Source organism: Alligator mississippiensis, chromosome 3 (assembly GCF_030867095.1).
Source record: "Alligator mississippiensis isolate rAllMis1 chromosome 3, rAllMis1, whole genome shotgun sequence".
In the NCBI taxonomy this organism is placed as follows: Eukaryota; Metazoa; Chordata; order Crocodylia; family Alligatoridae; genus Alligator; species Alligator mississippiensis.
In genome coordinates this window covers 253,373,808-253,398,251 of record NC_081826.1, presented here as the reverse complement: position 1 = coordinate 253,398,251, position 24,444 = coordinate 253,373,808, and positions in this window count along the sequence as shown.

The window sequence follows — 24,444 nt, the reverse complement described above, 5'->3', positions numbered from 1 at the left end:
ACAGCTTTCTAAACTGGACTTTTGCTGATCACTCCCTCTCTTTGACTCCAGGAACCTGACTTTTATTCTTTTACTCTAGGCACAGCTCTCTAAACCTGACTTTTGCTAATCAAACTTGAGCTAGACTTCCCCAAATTCCTAATTGAAACTATGTAATACTGTAACTGTTTTCTTTGTCTCTCTTGTATGGCTATTACTACTGGTATCATCATAAGTTCATATACGTGGCAATAAATAACTTTTATGGTCAAGCTGGTTGCTATATTCTCTCTCTGAACCTCACTTACTATTCCTTCCCCTTGACCTCCCCATTTGCTCTGCAGCAATGCTTCTTTTACCTAAGCCAAAGATCCCTGTAATTCCCAAAACTACAATGGGGTCTGCTCATCAAGGGAGTTACTACTAGGACCATTGTGACAAGAGATTGGGATGTGCTGAGTTCTGAGGCTCATGAGGGTATCAGCTGAAAGTGCTGATTGGACCCAGCCTGCTCAGACATATTCTGTTAACACATGTGTATGTGTGTCTAACTGTATTTATTATTGTCCTGCTGAAATAAGGGATGAACTGAGTTCAAGGCACATGAAGGTTTCAGCCTGTCAATACTGAATAGTCTGGCCTGACTCAGATGCACTCTGTTAACCCATGTGTTTGTGTCTGACTGCATTTTATTGTTGCCCTGATGACCTGAGTTCAAGGTATATGAGGGTGTTAGCCTGTCAGTGCTAAATAACCCAACCTGGTTCAGGCGTGTCCTGTTAATCTGTGTGTGTATGTGTGTATATGTGTTTGACTGATTCAGTGGTTGGAGGAACCCAGCCCCATTGAAACTGAGTCCTGCAAGATAGCTTCATTGGAGGTGAGGACTTGCAGAAGGGAGAGATACAGCTCCTTATAGAAACACAAGTAACACAAGCAGCACATTGATAGAATTACAGAGACCCCAGAAATGTACCCCTAATAAATGAGCACACCCCAAAGTGGCGGGCAAATCTGGTAACAATGGCAAACGACTGCATCAGGATTAAGCAAAATAGTCAGATTCCCCCAACTGTGGAACTCATTTGCACACATCCAAGTCTACTCCTACAGATCTCTCCCTCTATCTGTGTTGTTTCTTCCTCCCACAGATAAACTCATAGGAGTGGAACTGAATCTTCAGATGATTCTCCTCATTGAGTTCTCTTCCCACCTACCCTGTTGAGGAGTCGTCTCCTATAAAAGTGCTTAAGGGGCCTGGGCCTGAATTGCTATAGATTTCCCCAGAATTCTTCACCCTTATAGGTAGTCGCCAGAGACTGTGTGCTGTCTTCAGAAAGTCCTTGTGTCACACTGGCTCTGTGGTGTCACACTCTTATGCCTCAGAAAGCTAAATACAGTTCAGGGTTGTATTAAGTGCTGGAACATCCATCTGAACCACCCACTCTGTCCTGGCCTTTCCTCCTCTAACCTCAGCTGGCCTTTTGTGGCATAGGGGTTAAAGGAAGATCATATCTTGGATGCAGTTATTCGCATGGGAGAGGGAAATATATGCCCGCATATTTTCCTCTGTAAGCTAATTTGAAACCCCTCTAGTAGCATTTGAGTTTCACTAAGGAAGCTTTTCCAGGTCTTGGTTTTGTAACTGTCTTGTTTAGATTGTGTAGGTCACTTTGACATTACCTTTATTATCCTGTAGCTTCTAATCAAACATGCAGGAAGTTACATAGTGAGCACCAAGACTGACATACTATTTTCAGATGGATATTCCAGTTTACTCAGTATTTAAGGTAAATCCATATCTTTTGAATGACAGGCTTTCCCCCATCATTGCTGGTTACATAAAAGATATTGGCTGCAAATAGTTCCCCCAAGAGAAGGGCAAAATATCTTGCTGCCATCTTTGGAAAATATAGGTTTTTATGTCACTTGCTTTGGGTTGGATTAATTTAGAAGAGTTCTATAAAGAAATGCTGTTCAGGGGGGACAAGGTTCTTTGGGTAAATCTGATATATCTTTTATTAGACCAACTAAATAGTTGGACATTTTTTTCTTAGCAAGCTTTTGGGGCTGAGGAAGCATCTGCAGTTGGTGGATGGTTCCTGGATGGAATGAATAGTAAAGAAGCCAGAGTCTGGTGTGCATGCAAGAAAGGCAGTCAGTGAAGCCTACCTATGTCCTTAGATGAACATGGCTACAACCTATACCCCTGCTCAGAGGGGAAACGTTCTTTGGTATTCAGAGTTACATTATGACTGGGTCTGTGACCTTTTCAACTTGGCTGGAAATCTGCAGGAAAACAGCTGTGATGGTTTTGTCCTGAAATGTAAAAACGAAACTCTTTGCCTTAATGTCCAGCTTTGTTAGTATCCCTGTAGTAAACTTCTTGGATATTTTGTTGAATGCTCGCTGTTGTTTTTTTGACTGTGAAATGCTGATTTGTTTGTCATTTATAGAGGTTACGCCAGGGTGAGCCAACACAGTTTGGGTTTGAATTACTTGGGTCCTATAAAATTACTTAGGCCTATAAAATATTTTCAGACTCTTAAAAACAGAACAAGAAATGGATTACTTAGTCATATTTTACTCCTAGATACTAAAGAATTGTATGCAGTTGCAATCTGCAGGTCAGAATCTGGGCTTTGTAATTTGTGGTCTCATTGTAACTGCTAAAATGTTTGGTAGAGTTGGTCATGGATGCATTAATGGGGTTGCTGGGATGCACCCACTCTTTTCAAATAATAAACGTGAGGTACTGTTAGAGACTGAGATGCCAAAAGGAGAGTCATTGAAAGAAATTGATAAATGAAATAGCAACAGGTTAGCAGGTTAGAATATGCAATAGGTAGATTTTCCAAAATATTCAGTGATGGCTTGATTCTCCTTCCACTGAAATCAATAGGGGTTTGACTCCCACTGTTACTCTCTGGAAGAACAGGATAGATAGATAATAGGAAGAATTTTCTTACTAGGAGGGTAGTAAAACACTGGAACAGGTTACCCAGAGAGGTGGTGAAAGCTCCATCTTTGGGGGGTTTCAAAACACAGCTAGACAAAGCTTTGGTTGGTATGATCTAGTGGGGTAAGTTCCCGCTCTGAGCAGGGGTTGGACTAAATGACCTCCTCAGGTCCCTTCCAACCCTCATTTTCTATGATTCTACGGCTGTGAAGAACTTCTGAGACTGCTGAGGTAGCTTGAAACTGTATGTTTACAAATGTCATCATGTATGTTGTAATTTGAGCTACTCAGACAAATTATTTGATTCTAAATACTAACTGCTTAGAAAAAAAACTTGGTTGTCATAATAGACATTCAGTAAAATCATCTGCCCAATTTTCATGGAAAATGAGAGGAAAATGTTAGAACATAGCAGGAATAGAATAGAAAATAATGTTAAAAATAATATGTCATCATGTAAATCATTGATACATCACCTATTCAGTTTTGGTCACCCCTCTCTCAAAAAGATGTGGCAGAAATAGCAGTGGTTCAAAGAAGGATGTGACAAAAATGTTTAAAAGCATGGTTAAAGACAGAATGGGACATTTACATAAGGAGAGACTGAAAAGTTTAATGCTTTTTAAATAAGAAGGAAAACGAGTACAAGAAGACATGAAAGAGCCATATAATTTTCTCATAAAACATCCCATAAAATTGGAAAACTACACAGTTAAAATGGATAAAGTGACACTTTTGTAATCATAATTCATGATTAAAGAATTAGATATGTTCATGAGTGTCTACAGGTGTATTAGAAAGGTATATAAATATAAAGGAGATTATTGTAAATCCTTGTGCTTCATAGCATCGGCCAACTATAAACTGATGGGATTAAGGTAAAATTAACTCCTGGGCAGGTTATACTATAGAAGTCTATTACAGGGATTCTAAACTCTTTCTGTGAAGTATCTGGTCACTCTTACAAGGTAGACATCAGAACAGACAGGCCACTGCTCTGACCCAGTGCAACACTAAATATGCTCAGGTTATGTCTATGCTGCAGTTAGCATGCAGCATAAAGCTACTCAAGCTGGTTTTAAATGAACTAGCATAGAGCAGTGTAGCAAGGAGCTCCATCTGGCTTAATTTGCTCTCCCATTAACAGTCCACTGTATAGAAATGTCCTCAGACATTTCAATGTTAACAGGGACAAAAATTTTTAACAGATGTAGTATAGCAAGTTCTTGTTAGATCTCACTTTACCAATTCTGACATCCTCATATAAACTATGCACAATTGTTTATATTAAAAGCATAGAAGCATTTCTTCAGTATGTGCTGGTAAAGCCATTCTGTTTAGCAAATACATGGAAAGGATGCATATCTCTATTTTCATTCCTGAGAGGAAGTTACACAGACGATTGGAAGTCCAACTGCTAATTAGCTAGTTCCTGAAGGTACAAATTACTTTGATCAGAATATTTTTGTGAAAATCATAGTTTGGCAAAGCATTTCCATTAAACGTCTATTCAGAGATTATTTTTGAGTGGTGCCACCATGAAGGGTTTTGGTTCAACCCACATTGGGATGATCTTTGCAATCTGGTGAAAAAATATGTATTAAATAGAGCCAAGTGGGAACATGAACCTGGCAACTGAGCATGGTGTACACAAGGTCAACTCAAATATTAACAATTTATGACTCAAATCAAACATAGTGGAGATGGCTTCTTTCTCCCTGGCCCACTTAATATTACTATCTGACAGATCTCTAATTCCGAACTGCAACCTTTTAAAATAATATTTCAAGGAAGACATATACCAGGCTCTTGAAATATTTAACTCTCCCTTTTTAAAACATTAGGAATCCCCTTTTGACTGTAGGTTGAAATCCTGACTTTACTGAAACTAATGAGAGTTCTGCCATTGATTTCACTGAGGTGAGGATTTCATCCCTGTAGGTCACGTTTGCCTATCCTTTTTAATCCCATATTTGTTTTTCAATTTCTTTAGATACTTCCATCCTATTTTTAACTTTTGGAAAGAGACCTTTGAAATGTTATCCACATTTATGTTACATGCAGAGAAAGAAGTTGAAGTCAAAAGGTCTACCAGGGCCAAACTATCCATCAGACTACTGTGAGCCAGGGCAAATCCAAGATTTTCCCAAGGAGGGTGCAAGAACAGGAACCAGCACTGCAAGGGGTAACTGTACCTCTATCTCCCAGCCTCCTCCAACCCCACTGATGCAGGCAGACCACCCTGGGGTGCCTCAGGGACTTTTTAAAGTCCCTAAAGCATGTGAAAATCCCCCTCTCTTCTTTCCTTCCCTTCCCCCTGCCCCCTTCCCTGCCTGCTGTTGTTGCTTCCCCCACTGTTCCAGGGGCCAGGAAAGCACCAGAGTTGCTCCTTCCCAGCCCAGCTGGGCTGCATTGAGGCTGGGCTTATCTGAGGATGGGGACAGTAGCAACAGCAGAGTGGAAAATGGTTCTCTTCTCCCTGCCCCATCCCTTCAGAGCAGGCACAGTGAAGGGGATCCCTGCTATAGATTCATAGATGTTAGGGTCAGAAGGGACCTCAGTAGGTCATTGAGTCTGACCCCCTGCCCTGGGCAGGAAAGAGTGCTGGGGTCAGAAGACCCCAGCGAGGTGCTTGTTCAGTCTCCTCTTGAAGACCCCCAAGGTAGGGGAGAACACCGCCTCTCTTGGAAGCCCATTCCAAATTGTGGCAGCCCTTACTGTGAAGAAGTTCTTTCTAATGTCCAACCTAAATCAGCTCTCTGTCAATTTGTGGCCATTGTTCCTAGTTACTCCAGGGGGTGCCCTAGTAAATAGAGCATCTCTTATTCCCTGCTGCCATCCCCTGATGAATTTATAGGCAGCCACAAGATCACCTCTCAGCCTTCTCTTGCGAAGGCTGAAGAAATCTAGGTCCCTCAGTCTCTCCTCGTAGGGCCTTGCCTGCAGGCGTCTGACCATACGAGTGGCCCTCCCTGAACCCTCTCAAGATTCTCCGCATCCCTCTTGAAATGTGGCTCCCAAAACTGGATGCAGTACTCCAACTGTGGCTTTACCAGTGCCACATAGAGAGGACGTGTCACCTCCCTGGACCTGCTCATCATGCATCTGCTAATGCATGATAAAGTGTGGTTACCCTTGTTGATCACTGACGATTCATGTTCGTCTTGGAATCAACTATGACTCCAAGATCCCTTTCTGCTGCTGTGCTGCTGAGGTCACCCCCTGTAACACATTTACAGGGTTGTGGTTCTTTTTGCCCAGGTGCAGCACTTTGTACTTGTCTTTGTTGAACTGCATCCTATTTCATTCTGCCCGTTTTTCCAACCTGTCCAGATCTGCCTGGATCTGTTCCCTACCCTCTGCTGTGTTAACTTTGTCCCATAATTTGGTATCATCTGCAAACTTGGATAGGGTGCTCTCCACGCCCTTGTCCAAGTTATTGAATAGCACTGGTCTAAGGACCGAGCCTTGTGGGATTCCACTGCCCACATCTTCCCAGGTCGATATTGACCCATCCACCACCACTCTCTGGGTGCGACCCTTAATCCAATTTGGCACCCACCTGACCGTGTAATCATCTACATCACAGCCAGCAGTTTATTTACGAGAACGGAATGCGATACCGTATCAAAGGCCTTCTTAAAGTCTAGGTAGATGACATCTACCTCAACTGCATCTAAGCATTTTGTGGCCTGGTTTTAAAAAGAAACAAGGTTAGTCAAGCAGGGTCTACCTGTAATGAACCTGTGCTGATTTCCTTTCAGCATTATTTCTCCTGCTGGGCTTCCACAAATGGGATCCTTAATGATTTTTTCCAGAGTTTTCCCAAGGATAGAGGTGAGACTAACTGGCCGATAGTTTCCTGGTTCATCCCTCCTCCCCTTTTTGAAAATAGGGACCACACTGGCCCTTTTCCAGTCCTCTGGGACCTGACCAGAGCACCATGAGTGCTCAAACAGCTGTGCCAGAGGCTCTGCTATGACACTGGCCAATTCGATTCAGCACCCTTGGATGAAATTCATCCAGGCCCACTGATTTGAACACATCCAGCCCCTCCAAGTGCCCCTTCACTTAGTCTGAGCTAACAGACTGGTGGGCTGGTGTCCCTCCTGTGTCTATCTATGATCCAATTGTGAGATTTGTCTTGGGCTCTGTCTAGGAATACAAATGCAAAACACTCATTGAAGAGCTCAGCTTTGTCCCCTGCTCTCTGTCACCGCTTGCCCTAGTTTGTCCTGTAGGAATCCTATGCTACCCTGTGCCTTCCTTTTGCTCCCTATATACCTGAAGAAGGACTTTTTGTTGTCCTTAATTTTTGTTGCCAGCCTAAATTCTAATCCTGCTTTGGCTTTCCTAACTGATCCCCCCTGCCCACCCCCACCGCTGCTTTCGCTCTCCCCAGCTGAGCCCAGCCCACATGCAGCCCAGCTGGGACAGCAACAGATTTGGTACATCCCCCACCCCGAGGCCAGTGGGGAAGGGAACAGTGGCAGGTGGTGGAGGTGAGGGGGAAGGGGAATTCCACCTCTTTTAAGGGCTTAAAAAAATCCCCAGAGGCTCCCATGGTTCAGTCCAATCTAAAAGGGGGGTGCAGCCAAGCCACAGCACTTCCTCTGGATCTGCCCCTGACTGGATAAGGTGCACCAGTCTCTAAGGCCAGTGGGCTGATGGGACTGATGTACATTGTGTCCAGCTGTCTTTTAATCTCCAGCCTGAATGATTACGTACCCAGTTAAAGCTGAACAGCCTTCGTCATAAATCTAGAGCAGGGCTCAAATGTATGCCTCTGCAGTCACAGGAAGAAGATACCTTAACTACTCTATTACCCTCCCCCAACATGAGTGAAAACCCTGGGGCCAGATCCGCACACGCCGTGCAGCACCACTAAGTTCTGTAGCATTCCAGGCCTGACCCATTGTGCTGTCCGAAACGCTCAGCCCTGTTCCAATTTAAATTACCCAAAGGTTTCAAAGATTCATACGAATCTTATTCTGCTTATTAACATCCCATATTTTATACCAACAGAACAATGTGCTGCCTTTTTAAGCAAAATGTCACGAATAGGTCTGCTCGTGTATCATCTTGAATGAAGTTGCTTAGGCTGAGGCCAGTGAATCAATATCACATTAGGAATAATGACTCAAATGTTAATGATACATTCAAACTGCAGTCTGTGAAAGGGCTTCCAAAATGTTTAGTTCTCAGCAGCCTCCTTCCCAATCAGATAATCTGGGCAGGAGTTTTGCCTGAAATCAAGGAGAGAGAGCTGAAGTTCTTATCCTCGTTTGTCTGTCTGCCTGCTCCTGTCTCTCTGTCTCCCCGTCTTTCTCTCTGTGTGTCTCTCCCTCCCTCTCTTTCTGTCTAGGCACACAAAGAATGAAGTTTAATAGATAGCATATGCTGTTAGCTGAGCCTTTGTTCCCGCCCCAACAGAATCAAAGCACTGCCAAGTCTCACTGACTTTCAGTGTGTCTCACCCATTTTTGGCTTGAGTTTCCTGAAGTCTGAAGCAGTCTCATATAAAACTCTGAAGATTCACAGTACATTTAAATGGAAAATCTGAACTATCACTCATAGAGTGTATTTTTCAAATCTTTTTTCTTTTAGTGACCGAAACTTGGCAAGTTTGCCAAGGGTCTGATAAGGATGGATGAGAGACTATGGAGTCTCCTCCCTGTCTCCACACAAAACCCTAAGCAACGGTCTTGAGAAATGACATTTTGAGGGAAATTAATGATTAAACTTTACAGTCCTCTATTTTTTTAACAGTATTTCATTATGGAAGACCTACTTTCATGCTTAGGATATTAAAAAGGTGTCTGATCTGTGGTCTTATAAAAGATTTTAGGTATGTGAAAAGATACGGTGGCCTTCCCTCAGTGGTTGTGTAATTCTTAGGTATAGTGTATAACCTTTTCTTTCAGGGAAATTGCCCAGGTGAAGAACTGTCTGCTATTTCCATAATTGGACTGTTACACTTTTTAAAATTATTTTCTTTATCACATGCTACATTGCTTAGGAGATCTTCAATCTTTTAGGTGTTTGCTTTCTCTTAAAGATCACACTAATTAAGATGACATTTGGTACTGATATAAAACTCCACATCACACTTTGAAAATTTGGAGTTTAAAAATCTGTAAACTGAAATGTGTTAGTTCTGAAAATCCCAGAAGTTTATCTTTTATCTGCTCAAGCTTGCAGAAAAAAAGAAAAAAGAAAAAAAAGAAAATCCCTATTTGTAACAACATGACTTCTTGGTGAATTATTTATATTAGGTGTTTTCTAGGCTGTAGAAAATTATACTATGTAAAGAGTGCTGCTGTACAATCTGCTGGATACAGGTAGAGAAAGATTTTGGTTTTGGATTTGATTAATGAATATATTTGGAAAGCCTCCAAGAAACTCTTATCTTTGCAATCTGTAGCTGGTATATCAAATGTGTCTGAACTTACACAGGCATCTCTAAAGGGTTAGGGAGTACCCTGCTAAAAGAGCAAGATTCTGGAGTCCAAAAAATTAAATATCCAAATTATCTTGAAATAATGTTTCAGAAACAGAATTGATGCACACTAATAACACCTTAGGGATTCAGTGTTCAGGCTGTGATTCCATCCTGAAGTCACTGTACACTCAATTTTCTATTTCCCACTCTAGTTAATTTTCCATCACAACCAAAAAAGATATTAGACATAATTATATAGGATAGTCTAGTTTAACATAACCCAAACCACAAGCCAATTGAGGAAAAGTTGGAAAAACATGTACAGCTTGCTAAGGATCACATCCTGATGTCCAGCTCCAGTAAAATTTTCAATGGAGTCAGTGGGAGTTTCACTCAGATAAAGACTAAATAAAACCTGACAAAGAGCTTCAAGTTTGTCTTTAGCTCTGTGCTTCCTAATAAAGTAAAACAATATTTATATCTGATCATGGGACATTTCCATGCTTCTTGAGGATACATATGCTAGCCAATAGTCCTCTCTCTAATCCTCACTATGGATCTGTTTTGCAGTTGGCCATATTTCCCCCCATCAGCAAGAGTTTTGTGTTTTCTCCCAGTACAGAATATACAATGATGATTGGCATGATGGCTAAGGGATCTGCAGCATAGATCAGCCAGCAGAATTTTTTTGTTCACTGTTTCATTTCCATCCCTGAATGAAAACATGATCCACAGATGAGGTTGCATCACCACATCTTCTCCTCACCCTTACCACAAGTAAACCTCTGACAACAGGCCTGGGATTTGTAAATCAAGCATTCTTTCCTAATTTAAAACTAAACAAAAACTCCCAGGGCTTCCTCAAACTCCAGGGGGAGGTGGCAGGGGCAGCAATCCCTCCTGCAAGCTGATTTTTACAAGCCATGCCACCTTCTGTGCTTTCACTGTCAGACAGGAATCTGAGCTTTGGTCCATGGTGGGTTGAGCAAGCCCCAGCTTTGTTACTGGGGCATAAGAATGATTCATTCCTTCTGTGCCACGCTAAACACGTGTGAGGAAACCTAATAAATAACATCTATTCAGCTTAGATAATGGAAAGAATTAAATTGGTTGGCACTTGGATCAGAGCTCATTAGACTTGCATCTAACACTTGACAACCAAAGATAATATCAGAAAAGGGCGTCGTATTATGCCATTTTCTGCATGTGCTGCTGTGATTGTTCATGTGTAATGAGATCATATCGTAGTCAAGAATGAGAAATAGCATTTTTTGTCGGTTGTCGAGACCTATTTGAACATAAAGTTTATTTAAACACATTTTTTTGCTATGAGTTCATATTAAATCTCAACAAGTTTATCCATCTCTAATTTAGTTATATGGTCATTACATGGAAAATCCACTTCAGATAAAGCAAAGCATTTTCATCCTCTAGTTATACAGGTATCAGGTCACAGCAATTATGTGCAAATGTCAGATACCAAATATGCCGCTACAGGGTTACGTTGTGCATGTTCTGAACTAGTAATGAGGAGTCTGCTCTGCAGAACAATATAGTAAAGTGGCATAGCATCAACTGGATTAGAGAAGTTGCTTGAGAAAGAGGCAAGCCCTCCAGTGAATGAAGAGAGTTCCTCAACAACCTATGCCAGATCATACGGGCTGTAGTTAACGTCCAATGCCATCCTCTTTTTGGAAGCTGCTTTGCTGTTAACAATCATAATTAGGCAACACAACATAATGCAACACAAATCAAAGCTATGCTGTTCTAATTCTGTGCTGTTCCCTTAAATTACAGTTTTCCATCTCTCTCTGGGGGGTCTGATTCCTTGTCTATAGAGATGCACTCCGCCTCCTTCTATCTAAGATAGAGTTAATGAGCCACACCTGCTACAGCATTTTAGGAATAGATCCTTCCCTTTCCATCACTGAAGCCAAATCACCCATATACATATAATTATCTCTTTCCTCAGCTACTGCAGTCTTCTCCTCCCAGGACTCCTTCTCTCTTTCTTTGGTCTGTCAAAAGTCAAAGTCATCTTTCTTACTGTGACAGTCACTTGCTTCTTGGAATGCTTAAATGTTTCCTTGTTATTCTGCAGATCAAGTTTAAACAATTTGTCCTTGTCTATAATACCTTCCATTGTACAACCCCTATCTCTATCACTAGCCAAGCTTTTCCCCATTTTCTCCTCATTTTCATTTAACCATTTTCCAATCAATTTGCATCTATCTCCATTTCTCACAGAAGTTTTCAAGCCCCCTTTTACAGCTCCTTATTTTTGGTATGCCCTCCCCAAAACTATTCACTAGCCATCTCTCCAGCATCATTGTTATCTATTCTTTGACTGGGTACTTAGTTCTTCTGGGTAGATGCTTAAGGCTACATTCTCTGGATTGCCCAGGCCATTGACCAGAGCCTAGTATTAGCTTATTGCTGTCATAAATAATCTTATGTAATGATAAAGAGTGACCACATAAGCACAATAGACACTTTTCAACTGTATTATTCCGGACAGTCTAACTAAAAACAAAAATCTAACAGGAAGTGTCATGGCGGGGTCCTCGCGGAGGGCCGTGATCTCCTTGAGGCCCTCTCACCGCGCTACTCCGGCCCGAGGGCACCCTCCATTCTCGCCCGCCACGTCTTGATGGAATATATGTAATAGGGAGGCTGCCTTGTGTTTCCTCGGGCCTGTCAGCTCCTGGACCCCTCGTGGGTCTCCCCGTATAATGGGCGCTACTCAAGCGCCCCAGCCTTATGGGCTATGCGTGGCTCCTACCAGCCCCTAATACCACGCCCCAAGCCTCGCAGGTGTAATGGACGTTGTCCGGTCTATACGCCCGCTTCCCGGGCCTCCTCTCTAATGTGGCCCACTCTGGGCTCCCTCTCTCGTGCCCAGCCTCTTGCTGGGACTCCCGTCTAGCCCACTCTGGGCCTCCCCTGCCGGTGTGGTTCCGCTCCAGGACTCTCTAGCGGGCCTCCGGTCCTATGGGCCAACCGCACGGATACCCTCCCTGACTCTGGCTCACTGCGCTGCTACTCCCCGTCTTCTCAGGAGCAACCGCAGCGCCCTGCCTTGGTCTGAGGGGTATTACCGCACTAGCCTGCGGCTGGGCTCGCTATGCCCGTGCGCCCACACTAGGCTACTCAATAATGCACAAGGGCGTTCCCCCTCTCTGGGGGCTCGCCGCGCCCACACTGGGCTACTCAATAATACACAAGGGCGTTCCCCCTCTCTGGGGGCTCACCGCGCCCACACTGGGCTACTCAATAATACACAAGGGCGTTCCCCCTCTCCGGGGCTCGCCGTGCCCACACTGGGCTACTCAGTAAGACCGCCCCTTTCCTGGGGCCGGGGCTATGCTCCCCCACACGCAATCCGGGGTCTAGGTCCCCATCTGCAACCTACAGGCTGCGCCCGCGGCCCACTGGCCGCGCTCCTCACCGCCAGCTGCTCGCGCAGTGGCATGCGAGCTGTGCCTTCCCTGGCGCTATACAGGGGGCTATGTTCCCCCACACGCAATCCGGGGTCTCAGTCCCCGTCCGCAACCTACGGGTTGCACCTGCGACCCACTGGTCGCGCTCCTCGCCGCCAGTTGCTTACGCACTGGCATGCGAGTAATTGAGGCCTCCTCCAACCCCTACAGCCTCGCCCAAGCCTCCAGGTGTAATAACACAATGCAAAACCACAAGCCCCTAGGCTGTAACACAAATGCAAGCCGCATGGCCATAACTCATCATCATAGCTCAAGCCTCCAGGGCTATCATGAGCTGTACTTGCGACTTAGGCTCCTTCCCATATCTCGGCCGAGGGAGCTCCTGCCTCTCCGGCTGCTGGCAGAGAACCGCCAGCCTGGCCTCAGCCCTGAGCTTTATAAGGGCCAGGCCCTGCCCCCTACAGGCAGCTGGCTCCGCTTAGTTGCTCCGGCAACCCGCAGCTGCGCTCATTACCTGAGCCAGCCTCAGCTGGGCTCATCATGTCAGGCCAGGGCGCGCTCACTTGCTCCATGGCAGTTTCTCCACTCTAGGAGCAGGGGCACCGAGGTGCCCTGCGACAGGAAGATTAACACATTTTTAAGACACAGCTAATTGTAATCTAGGTTAACTATGTGATTGTGACATTTAAGTCATAATGAAAATTAAGTTCTGTCCCTTGAAAGAAACGTTTTGACAATGAGCATGCCAGCTGACCCTTCACTACAACATTATCATCACACAACTCTGTTATTATTTGTCTCAGTGACCTTGTTTAGAAACTAGTATAAGCAGCACCAGACAGAAAGATTGCGCTGCAATCGGGTAGGGGGGGGAGAGTCATCCCAGCTGGGCTCACTTCCCTGCCCCAGCTGCAATCGGGTGCGGGGGGGGGAGAATCATCCCAGCTGGGCTCACTTCCCCCACCCCCCGCACTGCGATCGGGTGCAGTGGGGGAGAGTCATCCCAGCTGGGTTCACTCACCCCCTTCACCCCACCCACCCCCCCGGCTGAGATCGGGAGGCCAGTTGGGCTGACTCTCTGCCCTGCACCTGATCACAGCGCAGTGGGGGTTGGAAGTGAGCCCGGCTAGGATGACTCTTCTCCCCCCCCCCCCGCACCTGATCACAGCAGGGGCAGGGAAGTGAACCCAGCTGGGATGCCTTTCTGCCCCACACCTCATTGCAGCCTGGCAGGGAGTCAGCCCATCTGGGCTGACTCTCCACCCCCTCACCGGATCGCAGTGCTGGGGTGCTTCCCCTGCACTGTTATCCACTTCCAGCAGTGGGAAATGGGGAAAGCCAGGGCTGTGCTCCCTGCTGTGCTGGGAGCGCAGCCCTGGTTCTCCTCCATCTCTCTCTGCTGGCTTCGAAACTCAGAACATTTCAAAACATTTTGACTAGCCTCGGTTCTTTTCGAGGCCATTTCAAAGCCCTTCATTCTGATTTGATCTCACTGTTTTGAGCTTGAAATTAGTCGAAACAGTGTTGAATCAAAACAACTGGTGAAATTTCGCATAGCCCTACTAGTCAGTAGTTATAGCAGAAGACAAGGTCCATCAGTCACTACAGATTTATTCTTCCAGGCTTCAGCCACATCCATATTTAAAAGAGCAATCAAAATCTGTCCTTCATTTCCTTATTTAAAAACAGTACTATATTAAAAAAAAAAATAACCCCAACCTCCACATTTATAATATGTATTATTCACCAGATAATTCTTATGGAACTGTTCCATTCTGCAGATTAAAGGTTTCCTTTATTTCCCTTATTATATGGGGATAGATCAGGCCCCAGTTATTTAACTACTGTGTATCCAGATGCATATGTCTTAGTCAAGCATTTTTAAAAAAATATTTTCCTTTATTGTTATGAAAGAATTACATAAGGAGATATTTATCTACCTCCCTAGGTCTCCCTTTCCACAGTACCTGAGAGCCTCACAATCCTTAATGTCCTTGTACTTGCAACACCTTTATGAAACAGACTGATGGTTATGCCACTCCACTATTACCCGAGCTAGCTGCAGTATGTGTACCCCTGTTGCAATCATACCTCCCCTGTGTACCCCTACTGCAATCACCCCTAATGGCAATGTAGACATTATCCAAATAACTAATTCCAGTCTGTGACAGAGCCAGGAACAGAACACACACAGTCTGAATCCCAGTCCAATGCCTTAACTACAGCATTTCAAGATCATTAAACAAAAAGTCAATATAATGCAGTGGACTAATCTCTTGCCTGGGTTGCTCATATCCATGAAGGTCATTGCTGACACCTAGTACTGAGATAAGGTAAAGCTTCCCATGAAACCTCAAGATCTGAAGCCGTGGGATGAAAGACGAACATCTCTGGTCCCCAAGCTAAGAGAACATTCACATGCCCTCCTTCGAGTATTTCCAGAATTGTTCCTTTTCCCCAAAACTAGCCTTAGTTTTGCCTCTCTTGAGCAAAGATAGCTAGTTCTTATTTGAGATCCTGTCTCAATTAGATAATAGAGAAAAAGGCAACTGCAGAATCCAAGTATTTTGCAAGTGAGAAGTAGAGCTGACCACAGTTGGCATCCTGACATTGTCTCCTGTAACTCCATCAGTTATTCTGGACTTTGGCCACCAGTTTGTTCACCATTAAATTGTTGGGTGGCCTTGGATAAGTCATCCAACCTCTGTTTTCTTGCTTCATCATCTCTAAATGGAAATAAAGATATGCATTTTGTTCACAGGGCATTGTGGTGATCAACTAATAATCAGAATAAGTTTATAGTTCTTTGGAGTTGGAAAGAGCTATGTAATATAGATTCTAAATATTATTTAACATTAGCTGTTTCTCTCATAAATGTCATCATTAGAATTACTTTTTGAGAAAATATAGCAATGGAGCCATATCTGCTCAAACTCCTTCAGATTATTCCTATTTTATAAGGTATATATTTTCTTATTCGGCAAACTGAGCCATCCTTGTGTTAATGGTTGGCAGGAGTTCAGAGTTCCTATGTAAAGTGATCTATTTTTGTCTGCCAATAATGCAATAGTAACAAATATGTCTTGATATTTATCTGTTGTTATGTCTGTCGTTACAGTGTATGAAGAAAACAAAACTTGGAACACAGTGCCAATGATACTTTTAGATATCTGATATGGCATGTGATAGCTTTCTTCTGCATTTTCTAACATTGGGCTACCCGCAATCCCATGTGTGATTGTTCCCTCTTATATTTTCTATTTCTGACTGTTTCAAGATGCATCTTCTTAAAGGACACAGGGAGTCAGATTTTATTCCTACCTATAGAAACTTAAGTGTGTTCTCTCCCATATTATTTCTGCTAGTTTCAACTTAAAGTGTAAGCTTGGCTAAACCAGATGGGAAGAAATCTAGATTTGTCCAAACAGCAATTTTTTTGCCCTTTGAACTTGTACACTTGCAAGTAACTGCTGTTGTCTCTGCACTGCTAACTTTATCATAAAGCAATGCAAGACAAGAAGCACAAAAATAGGATGGTTAAGGGGTTGTTTCATTAAAATCTAGCAATAAAATTAGGTGAGAGATGGAATCACCAAGATGTTTGAGGTTAGGATAAGATGAGACTGATTAGAATAACTCTATTTTTGCTTTTGCATAATTAAAAGCAAACTCTGAGATTGAGCAAAAGCAAAATTCTCTTTGATTTTTTTCAACTCTAATCAGATGCGAAACCATACATTCTTTTGATTGCCACTCCACTCCTAAAAATACTGAACAAAGACATTAGCAAGACAATTCATTTTGTGTTGAATATATAAGCAGAAACCAGACAAGACATAAAGTTCACAGTGCTTACCTGATCGAGATTTCCAGAACTCAAAATTGTTCTGATCAGCCAATTAAAAACGCAAAAACAATAGTGGTCCACCCTACTGCTTCCTTATCTTATTTCAAAGTATTAGTTCAACAATATGACCCTGAATGGCTTTCCCCACTCTCCAAAAAAGAAAAGAAAAGGCAGACAAAGGAGAACTAACTAAAGACTGACATATCTTCAATTTATTACTCACAACCTTATCAGATCAGTGGGCTGGAACTAAAGAAAAATTGCGATTTCATCCAGATTGATGACTATTTTTATTGTAATATTGATGATCAGCGGAGACTTTTGTAATGGGTTTAACAGATGTGGCCTCCCTAACACACCACATAGGAGTCTTCTTGCCTAAAAGGGAATTGTAATTATCCAATGTTTTTCAAAACCTCTGGCCTGCAATTGAGTTGTCACAGGCTCTCAGACACTGCTTCAGGCACCACAGATGGTACTGGCTGATGCTCTTGGGGCATATCATTATGAGCATGTGTAAAACACATGATCATGACTAGTTTCCTGATCCTGAATGCATGACAGTGTCTCAAAAAGAAATTACTTTCAGGAGTAAATACAGGCTTTATGAAACTTAGCTATGGTTGAGAAATGGGTTCAGAAGAGGACACATCGGAAAGAAACTGTTATCTTGAATTAGAGCAATGAATGATCAGTTTCTGCTAATACAGTGCTGTAACTATTCTGAAAAGTCCAAATCGTTTTCACATGAGGTGGGAATCAATTTAATTGAAGATATGAATGCTTCATCAGTTAGACATTGCAAAGATCATTGTTTAAGTTGGAAGTGGCTACATTACCAATTACATTTAGCAGACTATTATAAAATAATTTCTTGCCAAGGAAATAATGAGTTTCTCTGGCTAGTGAAAAGAAAAAAATTGCAAATGTTCACTTGGAATTTACAGCACTTTGCTTTCAGATAATTCAGTTTGATACAATTGGTTTCCCAAGTCCGATGGTATCATAAATCACCATTTGAAGTTCACTGGAATTAAAATTAAGTCAGCCTAGTGAGAACTACAAAATACATTAAGTTCGGTAGCATACAACCTTTTGCAAGAGTGCCTTTAGAATAATTTGTGCTAGTTAGAAATCAGTATTCAGTGCTGCCTCCACGCTGGCAGCTACCCTGTACTATACAGAAGAAAGCAGAATTAATAATTTGTCAAAATAATTTCCTCATTGTGCTTCACCTCCATTTCTGTGCACACACTAATTGCAAGTTATATTAAATATAATTGATATTTGAAATTATTCACACTTTACTTCAAAAACTCATTTCCGTATTTGAACAAAACTGAGTATTTGATATACAAACTTAGAAACTCACACTGTGATTTATTGAGACTGTAAGCACTTTGAAGCAGGGATTTTCTTTTATATATGTATGTATGAACAGTGCATGTGAAATTGGACCCTGATCCCAATTGAGCTCCTGGGCACTATTGTAATAGAAATATTAAGAAAACAAACTAGTTACATTCATCTTGTAGTACTGGTTTCACCTCAAAACTGGAAAATGTATATGCCAGTTACTAGCACAGATAAAAATTTCCTACTTTTAATATTGTAGCTGAGATATAATTTGAAATGAACAGTTTTATAAGTATGTGGATTCAGGGTTAAATATTCATTTTTGCAAGCATTATATTTTCAGAACACAGATCAACACTAGATAGTCTGACCACATTTTCAGTTCAATTTTAAGAAAAACAGCTTTTTTCCCCTCAAATAAAAGTTAATAAATACAAAGTCTTCAAACTGCTCTTGCATTTGCAAAATCCCAGAGGAGAATCAAATAACAAAGGAAAACTCCAAAGGGTTAAATGCACTAAAATCCTAAAATAAAAACTGCATAGAAAATATTTCTGATTTGGTATTTTTATTGACGGTACAGAAAATAATGACAGTACAAAAGTCAAAGAGCCCTGATTTATAGGATGACCCTAAATATAAGTCAAGTAAATTTTTTACAGTTCATTTGCAGGGAAAAAAGGGGTTGATGTATAATCAAAACAATACAGATATTCACACGTGTTACACATGAGTACTCAAAGGTAGATGAACCTGAAAGGGTCATGATCATGGTCAAATCAACATTTACTTCTGAGTTCAAATTAATGTGTGTACAGTTTTCTATACTCTTCCTTCAGTTCTTGGACTGAACCAATATGATCATTACATTTTCTTGAAATCCTATCTCTGGCCTAACTGAGCAGGTACAGCTCCTTTTGGATTTTTCTGAAAAGTCCAGTGGTAACATAAGTGACACTAAATTATGCAGTAGGCCAAATTTTTGTTTGGTTTATGTCCTGTGCATGTCCATGTAATTTTAGAAGAAATGATAGGTCACATCAGTGCAGAATTTGGCTCATCCAACATACATTGGCCAGAAAAGGGATATAAGTAGTACAGACAGAATTGTTTAGCAGAAGATGTGTAAGATAGAATTAGGAATCTGCCTTTTTGCAGTTTTCTCTCATTTTACCTTCACATACTGTCTTCCAACCCCAAGCCCTGCCTTACAAATCCAATGAAGGACACCTGGGTTCAAGTGTCTGCTCTGTCTTTGAACCCAGGTCTCCTATCAGCTAGCATTGATATTCTGAAATATAGTTCTCTTGATCTTTCCTGTTGGAGCTGCTCCACTTTCTATAAACCATTACATTTTTGTATGAATAGGAACTCAAACTCACATTTCCACCAAGTGTCCTAATCATTAGGTTACACAGCCAGTGGAACTTTAATTCACTAGTCTATACATAGCTAATAAATGCATTAAATTGGTTTAAATCCACCATTTACCAGTTACACCCATTTTCTGATCCAATTAAGCCAAACACACAAGCTATAGTACCGTTTACTTTATTTCTGAGCTTATATCACAGCTGAATTTGGCACCATGTTCTTAAATTCCCAATATATTTCCTATAAAGATAGCCCAAATATGTATATGATCACCAGCTGTATTGTGTCACCACAGCTTTTATCATTGCACATATAAAATAACTTTGTTTTGAAAGGACTTGGAAACTAGAAACCAGTTGACATTTTGAGCAGACAATTTTGGGTATAAACACAACCAGGAATTCTTGGAAGATTCTCTTTCTTTAAAGATGCAGTTGGCTCTTCAGTATCAAAATACAGATGCTAAACTGCCAATTGGAAATCTAGATACTAGAATGATTCTGTCTGTAAGTAAAACTCCCTGAAAGCAGGAAGACAATTGATCAAACAAGCACAGTAGCCCAAACAGTGGGTTGGCAGCCTCAGGTTACTGTTTATTTTGAGATTTGTCTTTGTGCCTAGCAAGCTGACATTCATATCACCTGGCTGCATTCAGAGGCATTGGTTACAGTTTGCTTATTAAACAGATTGGTGTCAACAACATAAGTGCTTTGTGTGAAAAAGATAGACATCGGAAAAGAGCTCTTAAAGTGCGACAGCAATCATTATAGTGATCTTTGATCCCTGGTTTCAGTGACAGGGAACCACCTCTGCCGGTATCAGTTAGGACATCAGGCCTTATGTTCAGGGAGAAAGAAGCAGCAGCAAAGGACAGGCATGGTGGAATAAGTTTTTACTTTAAAGAGAATGGTTTTCTTTCACTTTAATAACAGGCAAAGTGGTACGAGGATGCTCCAACAAAATAAGTACTTCTCCTACTCTGCTGAAATTTCACTCCAAATTTTAACATTACTTTTCAAAAGGTTTGAAAATTTGACCTAAAATTTTTCATTTTTGTGCATCTCTACACTTCCAAGTTCAGGGTATGACCAGAAGCTGAGGGAGGTTGTTACTGTTGGAATTCTGGATTTACTGGACACAGAAATTGACTTTTAGCAAGATTTCCATCTTTAGTTCACAAATATGAGAGGTCTGACGCAGTTGAGTAATTTCTGATGGACATAGTTACACTTTGAATTAAAGAAACACTTTCCTGAGGCTGAGCCACTTCTAATTCCATCTCTTGGGGCTTACTCCTGCAGCCTTTAATCACACTATGAGCTATCTTAGGGCTTGCAAATTCATGTTGTCCCTCACATGTACCAAATGCCCCAAGGTCTGGTGATTAGTATAAGGACCTTGGGCCCAAATTATTTCAAAACCTTCAGTGATGATGTTTTCAAACCTAAACCACCCTCATTTTTCCCGAGAAAGAGAGGAAAGAGATGAAACCTTTTACCTGGACCCCCCTCAAACTTCAGCAATTCACAGAAGACAGAATCTAGATTTGGACTTTCCTTGGTTTGAGGTTTGAGTATACAAAACCGAAACTAAATCCTGGCTTCTTTAGCCAAGTAGAGAATAATGGGCCATCTCTCAAATTGATGGGAGAAGAGAATCAAGCCCAAAGTCTCCATTTGAAATTGCAGTAGGGATTTTACGTAGGGAGAATTTAATTGGTTGTGCTGATAGCTGGACTTTGGTTAGTATGTGGACCGACCACCCACCCTACAATGCTGGGGATCACACACAGATTGTCATAGAATTTTTAATGATCACCAACGGTGAGGGTCTCCGAGGAAGTCTCCTAAAAAGACTGTCTCATTTAAGAGACAAAACTTTTTAAAATGATCTCATACCATTTATCAAGCAATACAATCTGTGCATGTCTATGTGAATCCTGATTCAGTACATCGCTTTTAAATGACTTTTTCTAGCTATATAATTTATCTGTGCCCATATGTCTAGCCAGCTAATCTTACCCTTTCACAGAATCATGAGGACACATGCTCATTTAAAAAAATGCACCTATACCTGTATCTTTATACCAAAATAGAACAGTTTGATTAAATGCAGAGCCATAACTCATAGTACACTTATGTATGAAACTTGACTCTTCAGTTCCATATTTTATTGTACTGCCTGAATCTGACACGGCCAAATCACAGCAGGAGAGCCAAAGACCAAGGTCTCCATTTTCATACTTAATGTGGTGGACTGAAATCTCAGTGTGGTGCTGGTGAAGTCACCTCCTGTCTCAGATGGGAATTTAATGCTTATTTTTTATAGTTCTTTTGATTGATACTGCAGGTTGTATCATAATAGCAGTTCTGCTGTAAAAACACAATTATAAAAGAATTGTTCCAGTAGGTGGTAATTAAGCGATGAGCCTTGTTGTCCTACAGTGAAAAAAAAGCATAGCAAAATCTTCCAAGTTTCAGCATGATGCATGCTGTGAGGCTAGCATACAGCCCTAAGGCACAGTTCCTGAAAGAGTTCGTCTCATCTCAAAGCCAATGGGTGGTATGACTCAAGCAGAAAGATTCACTGAATTAGGAGACATGGGGTGGGGGAGAGTCAATTGTCATGTTTGAAATGGGCCTGGGATGAAATCTTAACCAAAATATAGAAACATTATTTTTAAAGTGCTTCATCAGCAATGCAACCCTGTACCATTGAGGGAATTATTGTCATTAAAAAAGTCCAGCTAGTTCCAGGCTTTGGTTTTCCTGCTCAGTTTGGGTGGTCCAGACTCATCCTACAGTGCCCTGAGAATGCTGGGGTTCACTAGTTCAGAGTCCTTGCAAACTCAGGCTTTCTATCATTAATAGCTGAGAACTGATGAGTTTGTTGTTCTCTGTAAAGTGGAATTGGGAAATTTGGGGAGTTTATACTTCTTTTGTAGTTTCACCGTATTCACTTTATAGACAATAAGCTATATCCTGTGGTCCAGGCTCAGGACTGATTTGTTCAAAATCCCTTTGAGTAAGGAATGAGCAAATGCTAGGGAAGGATCTCAGCATTTTGTTCCCAAGGAGTGCAACAGGGAAATGTCTGGGTGTGGGACATATTTTGAAATGTAGAAGGCTGGCTGGTATTCCTTGTGCACTCTCTAGAAACTTTTCATTCATTGTTTGCAATAGGAACTCATTTTCTGGTATACGGGTCACTGAGATGGTTAAACCTTCCAAGTCTTTTTGACATAAATGAAAGGGTTAATTTAAAGATATAGAAATTGCTCAATCAATGTTCCCTCTACAAGATGGTTGTTCTGCCCAATGTCTCTTCCCTGAGATGACATAACGTCTACCCTGTGTCTCGTTGTATGTGTGTGTTGTCAACTGCTTGTCCTGCAAGAAATTTCACACGACTTGAGGCTTGGAATGAATCAAAACATTCCTTCCCATCTCGATCGTGTCATTTCAGTTAAGCTCAGAAGTATTTAGCTCTAAATTAAAAGCAGTTGTTATTATGGCTCATCCTATATAAGAGGCCCTAAGGACAGCCATTGCTTAAATAAGGAGGGAAATGCTATGTTCCAGTACAAAGTATTCAATGACACGGGAAATATTTATTTTTTCATCCTTCTGCTCCTCCCTGTTTTTGCAGTCAAGGCAAGGTGAGTAAGAAGATTGATGGACAGCTGAGCAAGACCAAACTAGTGGAAGGAAAGGAACATCAGAGGAGTCTGTGGCAGAAATATAGAGAGCTGTTCATAGCCCATTGTTCTCATTATACCACATCTGCTCTCCTCTCTGAAAGGAGGGGATAGAACAGAAGGAGAGATCTGTAGAAGTACAGACAGCTCTAATTTGATTCACACTTCAAGTACATAAAAGCTGCTGGACCTACTGGACACCGAGCCATGACTTTTACTCCCTTGAGGAGCTGAGGTGACCTTGACTGCTTTGGGCTGGTCAGCATTTACCTGCTTTTGCAATACCTAGTACAACTCTATCTGCAATATAGTTATCTCACTGAGGGAACCTAAGGATGCCAGGGCATCACTGTCTAGTTAATAGATTTGATTGAGGAAGTCAGACTTACTGCTTGCAGGCCAGATCTGGTCTGCAGAGCCATGTTGTATGGCCTGCAGGGCTTGTAGAGGGGCCTAGAATTCAGGAATGGGTTAAGTAGTACAAGGCTTACTGCCAAAATCTGGGGCATGGAGCTCCTCTTGACAATGTATGTTGGTGGTGAAGGTGAGGAATGGCTGTGTTAACTCCCACAGCTGCTGCTGCTCACCCTGCTGCTGCCACCACATTCAGATCCAGCTCATGACAAGCCCCACAGTTCTGATCTTGCCTGGTGGGGTGGGATGAGTTTGACACATCTGGGTTAGATAGTTCAGAATACCCTGAGCAGGGGGGCTGTGTTGTTTCTTTATACAAGGCTGATACGTTTTGGAACCTCCAGAACCCCAGCATACACTGCGTGTTTGTAAGCAACACCCAACTTGCTATTGCCATTCTGTTTAGATGCCTGCTATTGTTTAACGTTGTTTCCCACTAACTGGCTACACCTTCAATTGCTCCCATCTGCCATAAGAAAAATAAAGCCCTTGGAACTGTTGGCCATGCATGCAGTAATACTAGTCAGTTGACATTCTGAGGCTGCTAGTGGGATGACCAACCAAGGATGTGGGAGGTGTTGATTTGTAAATATATTTTGTTTGTCCTTCATAAAGTATTTCCTTTTTCTCTTTTGTAATCTTCCCCATTAAACGTTTACCTGAATTGCCTAAGAGCAGAGTTCTTTGTATCATGACTGAACCTCTTAGAGCACAATGTGCATTTATACTCCAACTGAGCTCACTCTGGAACAAGGTAACGCCCACTGTGTACACTGTGCTGAGAACAAAACCATAAATCCGTCAACACAACCCCAATTTACAATGCCAAGTCTCTCTTAAACTAGTTGCTACCACCTCCTAATGGAACAGGAGCCACATTACATTTCTGTCATTTATCCCCAGTCCATGGCAGGATTAAGGGACAAGTAATACTAA